This window comes from Rhinatrema bivittatum, chromosome 1, assembly GCF_901001135.1.
Source record: "Rhinatrema bivittatum chromosome 1, aRhiBiv1.1, whole genome shotgun sequence".
NCBI classification, from domain to species: Eukaryota; Metazoa; Chordata; class Amphibia; order Gymnophiona; family Rhinatrematidae; genus Rhinatrema; species Rhinatrema bivittatum.
The window spans coordinates 605,927,112-605,945,287 of record NC_042615.1 but is presented as its reverse complement, the minus strand read 5'-3'; positions in this window follow the sequence as shown (position 1 = coordinate 605,945,287).

The window sequence follows — 18,176 nt, the reverse complement described above, 5'->3', positions numbered from 1 at the left end:
AGCAACAGGAAAAGATTGTCTGGCCTTGGAAAGTAGCAGCAATAGATCATCTGTGAATAGGAGAGCCTTGTAGATATAAGCCCCTACCAGAATACCCGCTATCCTCTGATGTATCCTCAAAGCACTAGTCAAGGGTTCCACTGACAAAATAAAAAGTAGTGGGGACAGAGGGCACCCCTGCCTTGTCCCTCTACATAGGGGAAATTCTTCAGACAGAGTGCCATTAACCAGGATATGGGCCGTGGGGTTGGTATACAACAAGGTGATATAATCATAGATTTTTTCCCTGTAGGTCAAATTTAAGTAGGACATGCCATAGAACATGGTTACATAGATCAATAATATACTCTAAATGAGAAGTGGGATGAGGTTACCATTTATATGACTGTCAGGATAATCATATATGTGTATATTGTTTTCATTTAATATTTAATTATGAGTAAAAAATAAAATAATTCTACTTTTATATATAGGTGACTTTCCCTATTCTCACACATAGTTTCAAATGGCCCTCACAAGGCATCCTGGATTTCTTGACTCAATGTTTTGTAGAAAAGTAAGTCAAACCCATCTGGCCCTGGCTCTTTCAATGCTGGCAGGGTCTTAATGGCCTCAGTGACCTCCTCTAGCTCTATCGCCTGATTTAGTTTAAGGTGCTGATCATCTGTTACCATGGGGCATTGCACCTGTTCTAAGAATTTTTTTACCAGGTCCGAATCAGCGTCTTCTGCAGAGTACAATTCCCGATAGTACTGTGAGAATACACAGGCTATGTCCTTAATGTTAGTTGTAATCCCCCCCCTTGGAGTCTTTCTTAGCCGCTATAAATTTATGGGGTTCCTGGCTTTTAAGAAGCTGGGCCAGCATCTGTCCTGATTTATTTGCATGATGGAAAAGCTAGTATTTATACTGTTGTAAGGACCAAACTGCCCTATCATGCAGTAAATTATTAATCGCCACTTGCGTGGCTTGAAATTGGATTAGAAGGAGGTCATTTTCAGTGCCAGAGAGCTGTTTTTGAAGGTCTCAAAGTGTGTACTGGAGATCCACAAGATGTTTATTCAGTTTTTTTCCATTTATGGCTTACATACTTTATGACCTCCCCCTCAGTACTGCCTTAGCAGTTTCCCAAAACAGGACTGGTTGATTTGCATGACACCCATTGTGCCTCACAAATTCAGCCCATTTTTCCTTTAAATATACTGGAAATTCTGGGTCAGAATGCAGGTGTACAGGCATTCACCATTATTTACCACCCACAGAATGGTATTTTCACAGTATTGAGTTGAAAGAGATCTCAGTGTTTGGTCAGCATTGGAGTCCCGCACGCACGCACGCACAGCTTTCCCAATGCAGAACGCACCATACCAAAACTTGACCAAGTCTGGCTTCTGACTGTGATCCCTGGATATGAAGTTTTTGCTCCATCTGCAAGCTAAGAATGTTTTCAGCACATGAGTAAATATAGAGACTATGTAAGTTTTTCAAACTGGCTGTTTTATAGTGCAGAGTTGGGACTTGATATTTGCTTTCAAATTCAAATGATAGAAGATAAATATTAGCACAAATCTACACTGCAATAATGGAGCTATGTTTTAAACATGTTGGTTGCACCAGATGAGTCATGTTGTGATTTGTACACTGTGATAAAGGACTGTTCCTCACTTAAGCAAGATTTGTCCCTTCTGTGCTTTCCCCCCCACACATTTTTGATGATCACTTTTTTGAGGAGATTATTTTTACCCTTTTTTTTTTTTTTTTTTTTTAATCCTTGGCTTTGCATTTGAACATACATAGTACACACCATGCCTTATTAACCTCCTGTTTAAAGCACAAGGTATGTGCACAGCCTCAATGGCCAGTATGGAATTGTCTGTCAGAACGTGGCTGCAGCATCTGGGAAACAACTAGAGATCCGCCTCGTTCCCATATTTTTCCCCCTTTACCACCCACCCACCCACCCTCCCTCTCCCTCCCTCCCCCTCCTCAACCCGGTCCCCATTCTCCCTACTCAAAACAGCAAAACTATATATATTCGCTGCGGAGACCCATCATCTGGCCTATGGGACTCAGCCAGTCCGGTGGGGAGGGGATGGAATCCAAAACATTTGCCAATGCCAGCCAAATGCCAACCCTCCCCAGAGAAAGTTATTATAATAAGTAGAAAAGAAATGGTAATGGTATCAACCTGCTGACTAGGTTCTTAAGGGCACTAAGGGTCTCCATCCAAATTCCCCTCAACCCGGGCAATGTAACGAATTAATGGTGACCAAAGTCTATAAAACTTGGATAGGGTGTTACGGCGCAGTGCTGCAAATTTCTCCATATACCATATATGTCGCAATTTATGACACAACTGAGTCAAACCCGGTGGGTCGGTAGCCTCCCAGTGCGTAGCAATCAATAGTCTGGCGGCCGTCGTAAGGAATACAAATAATTTGTGCGGCTCATCATCTAAAACTGGACAGGGAACCCCTAATAGCCAATACTCCACCTGCAATGGAATCCTGACCCCCAGAACTGCCACGGCCATTTGTTGGCATAGTACTCAAAATTGTTGTATCCAGGGACACTGCCACCAAAAAGTACCAAGCTGAAAGCATTGCCGCCAACATAACGGAGACCTGCCTGGTCACCAGTGTGCCACCCGTGGTGGAGGATAGTGCCACCGATACAAAAGCTTATAATGATTTTCCATCATAGACGTGGACATAGAATATCATCCAAGCATCTGAAAGCACTCCTCCCATTTATCCTCACTCCACTGGGTACCTGTTTCCCAGGCAGCCATGTGGGCAGCTCTCCCCTTTGCACTACGAATAAGCAATTGATAAATTTTCAAAATGCCTTTTGTACGTAGCCTGCCAGGATACAATAACTTTCAAAAATTGAGCAGGGCTGTTGTAGGTCCTGCCTAGGGCCCTTTGTGGACAAAAAGTGGCAAATTTGTGCAGAGGCTAAAAAATCCTCTTTCAGTAGAGCATACGAGGATTGTAAAGCAGGGAATGGAACCATCCCCTGTTTCCATAATTGGCCAAGATTAGTCAGGCCTCAGGCCGCCCATTTTCAAAAGTCTAAATTACTCTGTCCCATAGAGAATTCCTGAAGATGTTGTATGTGCGATAACACGGTGAATATTGCTTTACACCTAATAATTTAGATTTCTACCATTTCCAGATGACCAGGGTCATTTGAAGACTCGGGGGCATTGAGGTCAATTGCCGCATGTTATAACACATGTGCCAGAATATGGCCTCTAAAGGAGATACCCCTAGCAGAGATTGCTCTATCAAGACCCACTGCTTTAGTGAGTTAAGGTCGTGGCTATCTAAAATATACTTTAATTGAGAGGCGACATATTAGTTCATCAAAGAGGGCAGTCCCTCCCAAGTCTCCCGCTTTTCGTGGTTGATAAAGTATCTGTCGTGCCACCTGGGGCAGGCGCTTACGCCATACAAAAGCAAAAAGCTTGCGCTGAAGTGGTTGCATTACCCCCTCCTGGAGTAAGCAGGGGAGCACTTGAAAAAGATAGCTAATTTTAGGCAACAAGTTCATTTTAATTGAGGCCATCCGACCAAACCAGGACAATTGCAGCCTCTCACAATTATCCAGTTCCCCCAAAAGACATTTAATCAAAGGACTATAGTTCTGTTGCACAAGGCATTCATGGTCTAACCATAAATTTATCCCCAGATATTGGATAGGGCCTCGTGTCCATCTATATATACCCTATCAAAGACTTTTTCCGCGTCTAAAGTCATAAATACTGCTGGGCACCTTTTTGCTTTTGCTATATAGATTAAATCCATTAATGTCCATTATGTTATCCGCCATTGCCCAGCCGGGGATGAAGCCAGCAATACCTTGTCCACCTTGTCAGCACCTTGTCCACCTTGTCAGCACCTTGTCCATGCTGACAAGGTGCCCTATCCTTTACCTTAAACGAAACACCAATATTTTGGTGAGGATTTTGAGATCGATGTTGATGAGGGAGATAGGCCTATAAGAGGCACAGTTATCACTATCCTTCCCTGGCTTTGGTATTAAAGTGATCCCAGCTACGTTACCATAAGGGAGAAGCTGGCCTCCGTCATGTATTCTATTAAACATGGCCGCTAATGGGGTCCTCAGGATGATACAATATTTTTTGTAGAACAAGGGTGTAAACCCATCTAAGCACGGGAACTTCCCAGCCTTTAAGTCCTTAATCGCCCAATCTACTTCCAAGGGGGAAATTGGTTTACCGAGCGTTGCCTGTTCCAAATCAGATAGGCAGGGCAATGGTATATTCACAAAATATGAATCTATGTCCTCCTCAGTGGGCTCCGCTTCTGGCATATATAACTCCTCATAATATGCCTTAAAATGATTTTGAATTGCTTCCTGATTCAGAAGTAGTTCACCGGAGGCATTCTTTTTTTTTTTTTTTTTATAGTTGACAATTTTTTATTAGAGTTTTATAACAAAACAAACCAAGATACTTACAGTGGAAGTACAAGTCAATATCCATGAACAATCAAAATAATGAATACAAATGTCGTGACTTGAACACAATTCACAAATGTTCTTGCGTAAGAAAAGGAGAAGAAAACAGTAAAATAAAGAGAGAACCATAAAAGATATAAGTAGAACATAGTCAAAAGAGGTAGATAAGAAGCTAAAAAAAATAGAAAGAAAGAAGAAAGATATAGAAACAGACGAGAGTAAGAAGAAGGATGCGTCTTATTGATATTAGCATGCCAGAGGGTAATACACATATACAGTAGTTGGTAAACATTACATTGAATTAATATAGACGTCTAATGGTTTCCATACTTGAGACCAAGTTCCTAAGCGGCCACATTTGACAGCCATAGCCTTCTCATACTGGGTATATAAACAGACAGTGTTCCACCACAAAGGTTCAGATAATAAGTCACTTCTCTTCCAGTTAGACACAATATTGTGCTGAGCGATAGTCAAAAGAAAATCTACTAATTTACGATGTGGTAAGGATAGAAAAAGTGACAGATGTGCTCCTTTAAGAATGGTTACTGAATATGATAAGGGGAGAGTAAAGTTCATAATGTTGGAAATTTTATCCCATACACGTCCCCAAAAAGTAAAGACAAAGGGGCAGTCGTATAACATATGTGTTAACGAGGCATTCAGGGCCGAGCACGACCAACAAGCATGAGTCTCCAATAGACCAGCTCTATGTAATTTCCATGGAGTCCAGATAGCTTTATGAAGAATAAAAAAGGAAGTTTGCGTCAAGCTGGAAGAGAGTGAAACACGGGAAGAAACATTCCAAATATATGTCCACATAGAGGATGAGATTGGAATACCTATATCCGACTTCCAAGTGGGATGCATCATGTTTAATCTATGTCGTGCTTTAAGCTTCTTAATCATTTTATATAAACGGGACGCTAAGTGACCTTTATCCCCCTGTGCCTGATAAAAAACCCATAAGTAAGGAGATTGGTCATATGGAACTGTACATGTACTATGAGATTGTATAGTCTCTTTTAATTGTTGCCAAGCATAGTATTGAGTATCAGGTAACCCATAGCTGTCTATCAACTGAGAGAGTGGAATCATCTTACCATTTTGAAAAATGGAAGAGACCAGCCAGATATTACACCGAGACCATATGGGCCAAAACGGCGTAGTGTTCCCAATCTGGAGTGACGGGTTATGCCATAAGGGTGCCATCGCAGAGGATCGCCAATCTAAAAAAAAGAATCAGGTCTCCTGGAATCTAATTCAGAAAAAGCTCTATGCAAGGATCTTAAAATAGGACTAGCATTCATGCGGGTGGAGGGAGAGAGACCAGGAAAACAGAACAAAGGAAAGGGAGCTAAAACATTCTGTTCAATGCAAAGCCATCGGGGAGGAACTGTATCCGAATGCTCAAAATCAAAATAATAATACCCTTGCTGCAATATAAAGGCTAAATGATATGAATAAAAATCTGGGAAGTTCACACCACCCCCACTCCGAACATTCTTTAATTTAGAAAGGGCAATACGCGGGGTTTTATTGCGCCATAAGAAGCGGGCCAATATTCTATCTACCTTTTTATAAAACTCATTGGAAAAAAAAATAGGTATCATGTTCAATATATACGTGATTTTAGGCGCCAATACCATCTTAATAGTATCTAGTCTTCCCCTCCACGTAAGATGAAGGGGAGACCAGTGCAGAGTAATATCGGTTAACATACGTATGATTGTAGATTCACTATGAGTAATAGTGTCTAAGGGGTCCATAAAAAAATATACGCCCAAATACTTTAATTTGGAGGATTTGGTCTGGACAGGGAGATTGGTAAGATCCAGTACTGAAGCGGAATGATTAAGTGGTAATAGTTCGGTTTTATTCCAATTGATTTTATAGCCAGACAAAGAGGAATATGCGGATATGAGTTCGAATAAAGGTGGTAGTGACTTCTCAGGTTCTTGTAAAAATAAGAGAACATCATCAGCGTAAGCTGAAAGTTTGTACACATCAGAGCCCACTGAAACCCCATGAATTGCAGTGGACTGCCTAATAGCTGATAGCAGAGGTTCCAAAGCCAGGTTAAATAATAGTGGGGAAAGCGGGCAGCCTTGACGCGTGCCCCTATATAAAGAGAAAGAAGGAGAGATTTGTTGGTTAATATAGAGGAATGCCGTAGGAGAAGTATATAAATATTGGATCCAGGCAATAAACATAGGACCAAGCCCATACCATTGTAGTGTGTTCAAAAGAAAAGGCCACTCAACGCGATCAAACGCTTTTTCAGCATCTAGTGAAACGGCCACTGCTGGAATAGATGATAGAAAAACCGATTGTTGGATATGAAGAAAGAGTCTGGTATTGTTGGAGATAAGATGATTCTTAACAAATCCAGATTGATCTGGATCTATCAAGAATCCCAGTACTCGAGACAATCAAGTGGCTAAGATTTTTGTAAAAATTTTGTAATCAGTATTCAGTAGAGAAATGGGTCGATAATTAGCTGTATTGGTTTCATCACGACCTGGCTTTGGAATTACTACCATACATGCCTGAGTGAAGGAGACAGAAGAAGAGCCAGGAAGGAGAAATGAAGAAAAGTAATGATGAAGATGGGGAATCAAAGTATTCTGGAAGGAACGATAAAAGTCAGATGTAAATCCATCAGGACCAGGTGCCTTTTTCTGAGCAAGGGAATTGATCGCCATTCCAATTTCCGAGGTGGTAATAGGGAGATCAAGGGTGGTCATTTGTTCTTTAGATAGAGTCGGATGTTGAATGGTAGAAAAAAATGCTTGAACCATCTCTGGCGTTGCTGAAACCTCTGATCGGTATAAAGCAGCGTAAAATTCTCGAAACGCTTGCAAAATATCAGTATCAGTGGTCAGAGGTATATGAGAAGAAGACTGTATCTTGGTGATCCTTTTCTTTTCTACCCTTTTTTTCAAGTAGGAGGCCAGCAAATGACCACATTTGTTGTTACCGGCATAATATTGCGCCTTAGAATGCGATATGTGGAGCTGTGCTCGAGAACTGAGAAGTTGATTATACTGGTAACGTACTTTAATTAAAGCTGTTAATGTCGCAGACGTAGAGTTTTGGATGTGTTCCGCTTCCAAAGAAGTGGCTTGTCTTTGAAGAGAGTTCAGAGTTTCTTTTTGCAGTTTAGCTCTATGAATAGAATACCCAATGATCTCCCCTCGAATCGTGGCTTTAAAAGCATCCCATAATGTAATTGCCGCTACCTCACCTGTAGAATTAGTTTGAAAATATTCCAAGATTCTTTTGTCTATTAGGGTCATAAATTCAGGCTCCTCTAATAGGTCCGGGTTAAATCGCCATTGTCGCTGAACACTGGTAGGGTGTGCAAGGGTGCAGGTGATAGATACAGCTGCATGGTCAGAGACCAAAATAGGGTTAATCTCTGCTTTAAGAATTCGTGGCAACAAGGATTTAGCAATTAGAAAAAAATCAATGCGCGAATAAGAAGAGTGTGGCGCAGAAAAAAAAGTAAAATCTCTCCCAGTCGGATTGAGCATTCGCCAAGGATCTGTAAGACCATATGTCACTAAAAGATGCTGTAAAGTCCGAGTGGATTTAGAAATAGTGAATCTAGCTTCGGTTCTCTTATCAAGGACTGGGTCCATTGGTTGATTGAAATCTCCCCCCACTATACATGGGGAGGAATCCAACTGAAGTAAAAGAGCAAAATTGGTTTGGAAAAAGCTTGGATCATCCAAGTTGGGCGCATATAAATTAAGAATATTGAAGGACTCATTGTGTATAGTAATATGCACCATATTCCATCTCCCTTCTGGATCCGCTAGATGATGAGAAACTGTCGCTAGTAGGTTTTTATGAAGAAGAATAGCTGTTCCCCTTTTCTTCTTGGCAGCAGGACTAAAAAAAACTTGTCCCACCCATTGCTGCCAAAGTTTGAGTGATTCAGATGCATTTAAGTGCGTCTCCTGCAGTAGTACTATGTCCGCTTTCAACGTTTGTAAATAAGTGAGGATCTTCCTCCGCTTAATAGGATGAGAGAAACCATTGACGTTTAATGATACCAGATTAAAAGAGTTGATAACAGAAGCCATTATAGAATATTGATATGCACTGCGGTAACACCGTATTGTATGTCCCTCCGGTACAGAAAACATACCATCTTCTTAAGAGGATCGAAAGGAAAAGCTAAGGAGAGAAACAGTTCAAAAAAAGAGAAAGAACAAAAAAACAGAAAGCAAAGCATTTGTGATACAAAAATAAAGTGGATCGTGTCTGAAGGGTAGTGTTATATTCACACCACCACAGTGATAGTCCAAAATGAGCCTCTAGGCAGACCAAGATTTAGCCCACTTCCCCCGCTCTGAGATGAAGATTCCACAGTGTATTAGGACGAAATATAAAGGTAGAAAACAATCCTTGTCGTCTATCGATCAATTGTACTTAAAAAAAGAAACAGAAAATCAGGACAATTAGTTCCGCTACGATAAAAAAGGAATGAATGAAAAAAAAAACCAACTTAAGTATCTCCTGCCTTAGGAGGGCAGGCCATCGGGTAAAGAGACCATGAAGGAGGTCCCCATCTTTGAAAAAGAACATTGATCCCCCAGTAAGCTTTCTTAGAAGCTAGATCATACAAAGAACTTAGTCAAGGATCAAGTCACCATACATGCCGCAGAGTCAAGAGAGGCCAAAAAGGCTTCCAATTCCCGGGGATCATGAAAAATGGTGGTTTGATTGTTATGCGTCACCTGCATCTGGGCAGGATAGAGCAAGCCGAATCGGGCCCCCAACGCCTGCAGTCTGGGCCGCATAGCTAACAAGGTCTTCCGTTTAGCTGCCGTGGACTTCGCCAAATCCGGGACGAACAATGTCGTCTGTCCTTGGTAAAGAACCGGTGTCTTAGTGCGGGCTGCGGCAAAAATCTGAAGCACTTGGGGATATCGCAAGACCTTGAAAATAATGGGTCTAGGATATTTCGAGAGTTTGATAGGGCGCGAGGGAATCCTGTGCGCCCTTTCCAATTCAAAAGGTTGTTCAAATTCAAGGTGTAGACTGGTAGGAATTAATTTTCCCAAAAAGGTAAGCAAATCATTACCTTCTACTCCTTCTGGGACTCCCAAGATTCTGATATTATTCCTCCGATTCCGGTTGGAAAGATCTTCCACAGCGTTTTTTAACTGTGCCACCTCCGTAGAAACTGAGGTAAATGACGCAGTCGTAAGAAGGAGTGAGGAAACCTGCGATTCGGTGTCATCCAAACGGGACTGAAAGCCATCCATACGTGCAGATAAAGATTGCAAATCGGTGCGAATCGCCGAGGTAGTCTCTATATTCAGCTGTATCAAGTCCTTAAGTTGTTTTAACTCTGTTAAAACCAAATCAGCGGACGCCATATTGCTGGCTTGCTTGGCCTTGTCCGGCGTTGGAGGGTCTTGTTTCTGACGCTTCGAACCCGCTGCTACCACAAAAGCAGCCTCGATCTTCCCGGATTTCGAGGTAGCCATCTGTTAGATAAATGTGATTTTCTGTGCCAGAAGACAAAAAAAACTCGATTCGTCCAATTTTTGAGCAAAAACAGAGCGAGGGCTCACAGAGCCTTAGAAGTAGGCAGCCATCTTCTGCGCCGCTCAAGAGCGCCCCCCCACTGGAGGCATTCTTAATATTATGAACTAAGGCCCATCCACATCAGGCCTGCAGCCACCTGGCCAGTAATTTACTATTTTTGTCCCCAAATTCATAATACCTTTGTTGTAGCAGATCTAATGCATAAGCTATATTTTCCACATCCATTGCTGCGATCGCCTCCCTCTTTTGGGTCAACCATCTTATGGGGATACCTCCTGGATTGCATTTATGTTGCTCTTCTAAATCCCTAAGTTCCCGCACTAGGAGCTCACGGTGGGCCTGTTGCTGTTTCTTATAGTAAGAGGCAAGACCAATACAATGACCCTGTATGACCACCTTCATGCCTTCCCATATCCCTACTGGGGATTCCCCTGCCACATCATTAAGCGAAAAATATTCCTCCAGGGCCTCAGCAATACGTTCACAATAAACTGGGTCTTTTAAAAGAGAATCATTTAATCTACAAAAGTTGCGACTGGCATCATTGAGCTATAGTGTGGCCGACCAGCTAAGTGGGGCATGGTCTGACCATGTAATGGGTTCGATATCTACTGCAAGGGTGCCACTGACTAGATCTTTGGTAACTAGGATATAATCAATTCTACTGTAGGTATTGTGGGAGTGTGAATAAAAGGTATAGTTTCTACTGTATGGATATTTGAGCCGCCAAATATCCACCAACTGAAATGTATTAATGAAAAGTCCGTCTTGCCTGCCCTGTCCCCCTGGAAACCCAAGCCGGCGTATCCATTACTGGTGCAAAAGGCACATTAAAGTCTCCGGCTACTATTATATTAGCGCTGGGATATGTGGCTAAGCGTTGAGAGACTTCTTTCAGGGTTTCAGCTTGCATAGATGGTTGACAATAGATGCTCACCAACACCATTGCCTTGTTAGAAAGTGTGACCCACAAAATAAGAAAATGCCCCTGTGGGTCACAATATTTATCCTGTACTTGAACCAGCAAATTAGAAGCAAAAAGAATTCCCACCCCACTATACCACCGATGTGCGATTGCTGGCGCATAAAATTGCAAAGGGTAGCGGTGGGAAGCAAGTAAACACTCATCTCTGCGGCATAGGTGGGTTTCTTGAATAAAAGCTACATGGGCAGAGAGCCGATTAAGTTCCCTAAAAAACTTCTGATGCTTAAGTGAAGAATTTAAACCCTTGACATTAAGAGAAATGCATTTGAAGTCAACCTAAACTTTTTTTTTAATCCAATCTATAAATTTGACCCTATGATTTTATAACAGCTAATTTTTTCTTTCATTTTTCCAAATCAGTTTTAGTTTCTGTGTGAAGTAGAAGTCTAAATACTGTATTAGTCTTTTAAAGTGCTGTGCATCTACTGTTCAGCATGACTCAGATGCAACTTTTCTGTGATAAACCTTTTTTGATTGCAGCATTCTTATAGCCAAGCATGATAAAATTATACAGTACTTATCCCAAGAGGTGCACTCTTTCCTCTTCACAAGGCAACATTCTTTTCTGTTTAGTGATATTACTTAGGAAGCAATAACTAGAGATGCACTTTGAATCTTCCCCATGATTAGATTTTTATCACAAACCCTCGGGGATATAGCTGATTTAGAATGACTCTACAGTATAAGTATTTAAACTATTGATGACTCTGTACTGTCAACTTTTTTTCCTGATCCAAATGAAAAATGTGGCTTACAATGAACAAATCTACTCCTCTAGTTATACTTTTCATCCGTTATAATGACTACAAATATTTAGTGATGTCAATTTTACTATGAATACCTCAGAATGTTTCTGTAACACTATCCTGCTAAATCCCCCAACCTTCCAAAACCCACCCCGATTCAAAGTGCCCTTTTACAGTGGTAAATATAGACAGAGTGTCAACCCAACTCTATACAGTGGTTCTTTTTCTCTCTTTTCTCTCTCGCTGATATATTAATCAGCATGCAAAGCAAAAAAATAGTGTAGGTGTGATAAATTACCAATGCAGGAGCAGTGAAATTAGCCTAATCACACCCCTTTTTATTATGGCCACTATTTCTGCTACATTTATAGCATTTTAATAAATCTAGGCTTAAGTCTGGACAAGCCAAAGAGCTGTCCTAAAGTTAGCTGGATAAAGTTAGTTGGTTATTTATTTAGCCGGCTATATTTAATAGCGCTCCTACACTATTGAATATAGTAACATCCAAATTTAGCTGGATAAAGTTTTCTGGCTAACTTTGCTATGCCGCTGAATATTCACGGTCAAGGTGCTACTTAGCCAGATAAGATAAATCTGGCAAAGTTAGATCTGTTCTATGGTTGATCTAATTTATATGATTAACTTAACCAGATAAGGATGAATATTGCTACTTATCTGGTTAAGTGAACCCTTTATATAGTGCCGCCCGGATCCTCCCACTGCCCATCCACAAATTGGCCGGCTAAAAGCTGTATAAGTCCTACTTATCCAGCTATGGAGTACTGAATGTACTTGAATATTGACCTCCAGAAGTAGTAACAGCCAATAAAACAGAGAATGAAAGAAAAGATGCAAGAATAAGAAGAAAGACAAGTCATTTCAGAAGGAGTTTCAAGATGGCCACCTAAAAAGATGTGGCATCCAGAGCTCTGATTCTTCTCCTTGTTTCCTACTATTAATTTACCTTTCTATGATGGGAATGTAACCCCCTAGCCAGGTACATAAAATGATGGAATGAGACTTCCAGTGTTAATAATGGCCATCCCTTCCAAAGCTCCCTGGATCTTACTTCCTCCAAAGAAGTTAAATCTATCCTAAAAAAAGCTTAGACCAACCTCCCATCCCACCGACACCATCCCTACCAAAGCAATCCTATCTGTTCCGACCTCCATTGCTAGAGCCATATCTGACATCATTAATTGCTCCCTCGCCACAGGCATAGTCCTTGATACACTCAAGCAAGCTGTGGTTAAACCCCTCCTTAAGAAACCCTCATTAGACCCAAAAGACCCTGCCAATTTCTGCCCCATCTCAAACCTCCCATTTATAGCCAAGATAATGGAAAAGGTTGTCAACTCACAATTGACAGACTACCTTGAAAACCACAAGATCCTCCACACCGCACAATTTGGCTTCCGTAAACATTTTAACACGGAATTCCTCCTACTCACCCTTTCCGACCACATCCTCAGAGGCATGGACCAAGGGAACAGCTACATTCTTGCCCTCCTCGACATCTCAGTGGCATTTGACACCATATGCCATGACCACTTCCTCACCCGTTTAAAATACATCGGCATTTCAAGCATAGCCCTCCTATGGTTCTCATCTAACAGAGAATTTTCTGTTAAAATAGGTAATGCCATATCCGCCCCCTATCCTCTCCTACATGGAGTCCCTCAGGGTTCCTCCCTCTCCTCCACCCTTTTCAATATCTACCTCACCCCGCTCTGCCAACTCCTCTCAGATCTCAAACTAAAATTCTGCCTATATGCTGATGATGTTCAAATCATCATACCAATCCACACCTCTATCTCTGACGCCTTAGCGCATTGGGATACCTGCCTTAAATCTATCAACTCTCTTCTCGCCAACCTCCACCTTGCCCTTAACACAAAAAAACCTGAACAACTATTCATTTCTCACAAAACTACCTCTAAACCATCCTTTGCTATTGACCCAGCCTGCAAGCTCATTTCTGCACAACCAGTTGTAAGAGACCTTGGAGTCATCCTTGACCAACAATTAAACCTGAAGAAATATGTCAGCTCCATTCTTAAAGGTTTCTTTAAACTTAATGTGCTAAAAAAGCTTAAGACCTTACTACACTCCCACGACTTCCGGACCGTAATCCAAACCACCCTATCATCTAAACTGGATTATTGCAACTCACTCTTCTTAGGACTCCCTTACTCCACCATAAGACCTCTCCAAATGCTCCAAAATGCTATGGCAAGAATCATAACAAATGTCCACAGAACAGACCACATAACTCCCATCCTCAAAGACGTACATTGGCTCCCCATCCCTTCCCGTATTCTTTACAAAACGCTCACCATCATCCACAAAGCCATTTACTCTCACCACTCCAACTGGCTAGACCATCCCTTCACCTCCGCATATCCGAATCATCCTACTAGAACAATCACCAAAGGAACCCTTCACGTGCCCTCTCTGAAAACAGCACATCTATCTGCCACAAGGAAACGTGCCCTCACAATCGCAGGCCCCTCATGTTGGAACTCCCTGCCTTCCACACTCCGCCTCGAACCATGTCACTTCAAATTTAGAAAGAAACTTAAAACATGGTTGTTTAAGCAGGCATTTCCCAACTAGCAATATTTTCCCCCTGCTATAACCCCTTTAGCTCCTTTGCTATAACCCGCCTTCACCCCATGTGATAATCCATCATCTCTTTTATCACATATCCTGCTATTCTCATGCATTCATGTACATTAGGGGTGTGCATTCGGATTGACCGCATTAGTAAAACGCAACTCATATTTTTTTTTTACTTAAAAAATTGATTCGACATAAACGATCGGATTTCCCACATATCGAACATAGATATGTTCGATATGTGGGAAATCGCGATTGTTGAGCCAAAATAAAAATATAAACCCCCTCACCCTCCTTAATCCCCCCCCCCGACTTACCACAACTCCCTGGTGATGGAGCGAGGAGTGAGGACGCCATTTCTGCAATCCTTGGTGAGAAGCATGTGACGTCGGCGGCACGTCGAGTGACGCCGGCGTCACGTGATTCCCGGCTTGTTCGCGCCGGACGGCTCGTTCGGCCCAAAAAGAACTTTTGGCCAGCTTGGGGGGGTCAGGAGGCCCCCCCAAGCTGGCCAAAAGTTCTTTTGGGCCGAACGAGCCGTCCGGCGCGAACTTGCCGGGAATCACGTGACGTCGCGTCTGAGTGACGCGGCGCCACGTGATTCCCGGCTCGTTCGCGCCGGACGGCTCGTTCGGCCCAAAAAGAACTTTTGGCCAGCTTGGGGGGGTCAGGAGGCCCCCCCAAGCTGGCCAAAAGTTATTTTTGGGCCGAACGAGCCGTCCGACGCGAACGAGCTGGGAATCACGTGACGCCGCATCACTCGACGTGCCACCGACGTCACATGCTTCTCGCCAAGGATTGCAGAAATGACGTCCTCACTCCTCGCTCGATCACCAGGGAGTTGTGGTAAGTCTGGGGGGGGGATTAAGGAGGGTGAGGGGGTTTAAAATTTTTTTTTGCACATATGTACATATACCCAACTCATTGGATTTTTTTTATGTCCATATTGGCCGCAAGTGGGACCCCCTTTCAGACATAAAAAATATGAACATAAAATTTTGCTCTGCACATCCCTAATGTACATATTGTATATAATAACAAGCAATAATGTTTATAATAACAAGCAATTATGATTTTATCCAGCATGCTATGTACTGACAGTTACTTATGTTAAGAACCTCTTCACTGTTGCTCTGTCTTTGTACACTGTTCTCTGTGTGAGCCCTCCCTTACCATTCTCAGACCTTGTTATATGTATTTCTAATCATTTTGTTATAATGTAAATCAATGTGATGTACACACTAACACCGGAATAAAAAGGTTTTAAATAAAATAAATAAATTTCCCTGTCTATATTCTCTCAATAAAGAAACAGCTGTTCAATTTCATTTTTTAATTTATTTTATAAAGAACAACACTCTTGGCTTATAGGGAGCAAGAATGATTTTACTATTCTATTCATAAAAGCAGGTGACCTTAAGTATTTATCACAAAGGCTTGACTATACCAATATTAAATCAGTCTCTTAGTGGTATTGTTCAGACTTAGAAATAAACAGATTTTCTTCAATAGGTCCTGGACCTGTATAGCAAACATCAATTTATGTCAGCTTTTGAGAATACTGTGTCTTTCATCAGTGAGCTAGTTTACTTTCTGCTTCTCACACTCTTACAGTCATTTCCTTTCTCATGCTGATTTAAAACTTGTTGCCTCAGCTTGTCTTCATTAAGCTATCTGAGACTCCCTGCTCCTTACTTGTACACTACATTTTATACTTCAAGTTAAGCTGTAAAAATCTTTCCCTTCACATTAATTCAGTCCATATGAAATTCAATGATATTCCTTTAATTAAATGTTACTTTAATTGAGAGCATATGACTGCTTTTGTTACAAATTAAGTAACTGCAGGGGGCGCTCGCGCGCGGTGAGCATAATGCTGTTCTGATCTGCTGACTCTGCAAGAACCCTTCTATTATTGTTCTCCTGTGATACCTTCTGAGGGGATTTCCAGTTTTGTGTTTTTTTGCCTGTGCTACTTCAGCTCCATGTCCTTCACTAAATCGGGGAAAATTGAAGCTGCTTTTGCAGCAGGAGCCAGGGAAAACGCTCTAAACAGGACCATCCGTTGCCCAATAAGGCTGCGCCTACTAAAGCCTTGGTGTTGGCGATGCTTGTGCTCACAGAACTATGCCAGCTGAAAGAAATGCTACAAAACAATGTGGAGAAGACGGTGGCGATTCACTTGGATATAGCTATGATGAAGCAGCAACAGGCTTTTTATACAGCGCGCTTGAACAATGTTGAAGCACAAACCACATCACTTCTTCTTAGGGATGTAAATCGTTTTTTGACGATTTAAAATATCGTCCGATATTTTTTAAATCATCAAAAATCATTAAAGAGTGCGATACAATAGAAATTCCCCCGATTTATCATGAAAAATTGTTAATCAGGTTTGTGTCCACTAACGGGAGTTATTTGGGGGGGGGAGGGAAAACCGGCACACCAAAACAACCCCTGCCCTCCCAAACCCCCCAAAACGTTTTAAAATCAACTGGTGGTCCAGTGGAAGCCCCGGGACCGATTGCCCACTCTTGGGCCGTCGGCTGCCACTAATAAAAATGGTGCCGATGGCCCTTTGCCCTTACCATGTTGGAGCCGGCCATCCAGTGCTCCTACCATGTGACAGGGGCCGGCCAATGGCACGGATACCCTGTCACATGGTAAGGGCAAAGGGCCATCGATGCCATTCTTATTAGCGCAGCCGACGGCCCGAGAGCAGGAGATCGCTTCCCACGCCCCCACTGGACCACCAGGTAATTTTAAAACATTTGGGGGGGGGAGGGTCGGGAGGGTGGGGGAGGCTAAGGGGTCAGTTTTAAAGGGTCGGGTGGGTTTTTTGTTTATCGGATCGGGTGCAGCTGATAAACAAAAAACCAATCGGGCCGGATGATAAAAATTATAAGATTTAAACCGGAACCGAACCGATTCTGGTTCCGATTCATATCTCTACTTCTTCTAACCACAATTCCCCTCCCCTGTCTTACTTCTCAAATAGACAAACTTCAGTGGTATCTTGAAGAACTTGCTAATAGGAACAGACACAATAATATCAGGATACTGGGTGTACCAGAAGGGCTGGAAGGCATGGACTTGTGTAAGTTTTTACTTTTCATCATTCCAACATGTCTCCAGATCTCTTTTGAATTCCCCTTCGAGATTGAATGTGCACACCGTACTCCATCTAGGCCTCTACAAAACACACATTTTCCCAGACCCATTATTTTCAAAGCACTAAGATACCTTCACGTGTTGGCTATTCTTAATGCTGCACATACCCATGCTCCTATTGTCTACCAGGGTCACAAGTTGTGGTTTGTTCCTGATGTGGCTCAATCTACAGCTGCCCAGTGCAAACCATTCTTAGCATTTCACCCATGCTTACAGGGTCTTGGCGTCCACTTTGGTCTCCTGTATCCCACATGGATACGGGTAACTTGTCACAACCGGAGGACCTGGATAAATTTCTGCACTCCCTGGAAGAAGACCAAGAGATGATAACCTGAACTCATATTTGATTAACAGTGAGAGCTATTAAATTCCTTGGAGGACTGTTATGGTCTCATAACCCTCTCTTTTGATTATCAGTTACATTGGTTTTAATGGGAAACTTCTTTACTTATTCATTGAAGTTGGATCTTAGAGCTTTTGGCACTGCCATGAGGCCCGTTGGTTTTTTCTCTGCTGCCAAATTAATGGCCTTTTTTCTGGCTGGCTGCTTTAGCCACCTTCATTACTTATTTCCGATGTTTGTGTTTAAGTTTCCTTTTTTGCTG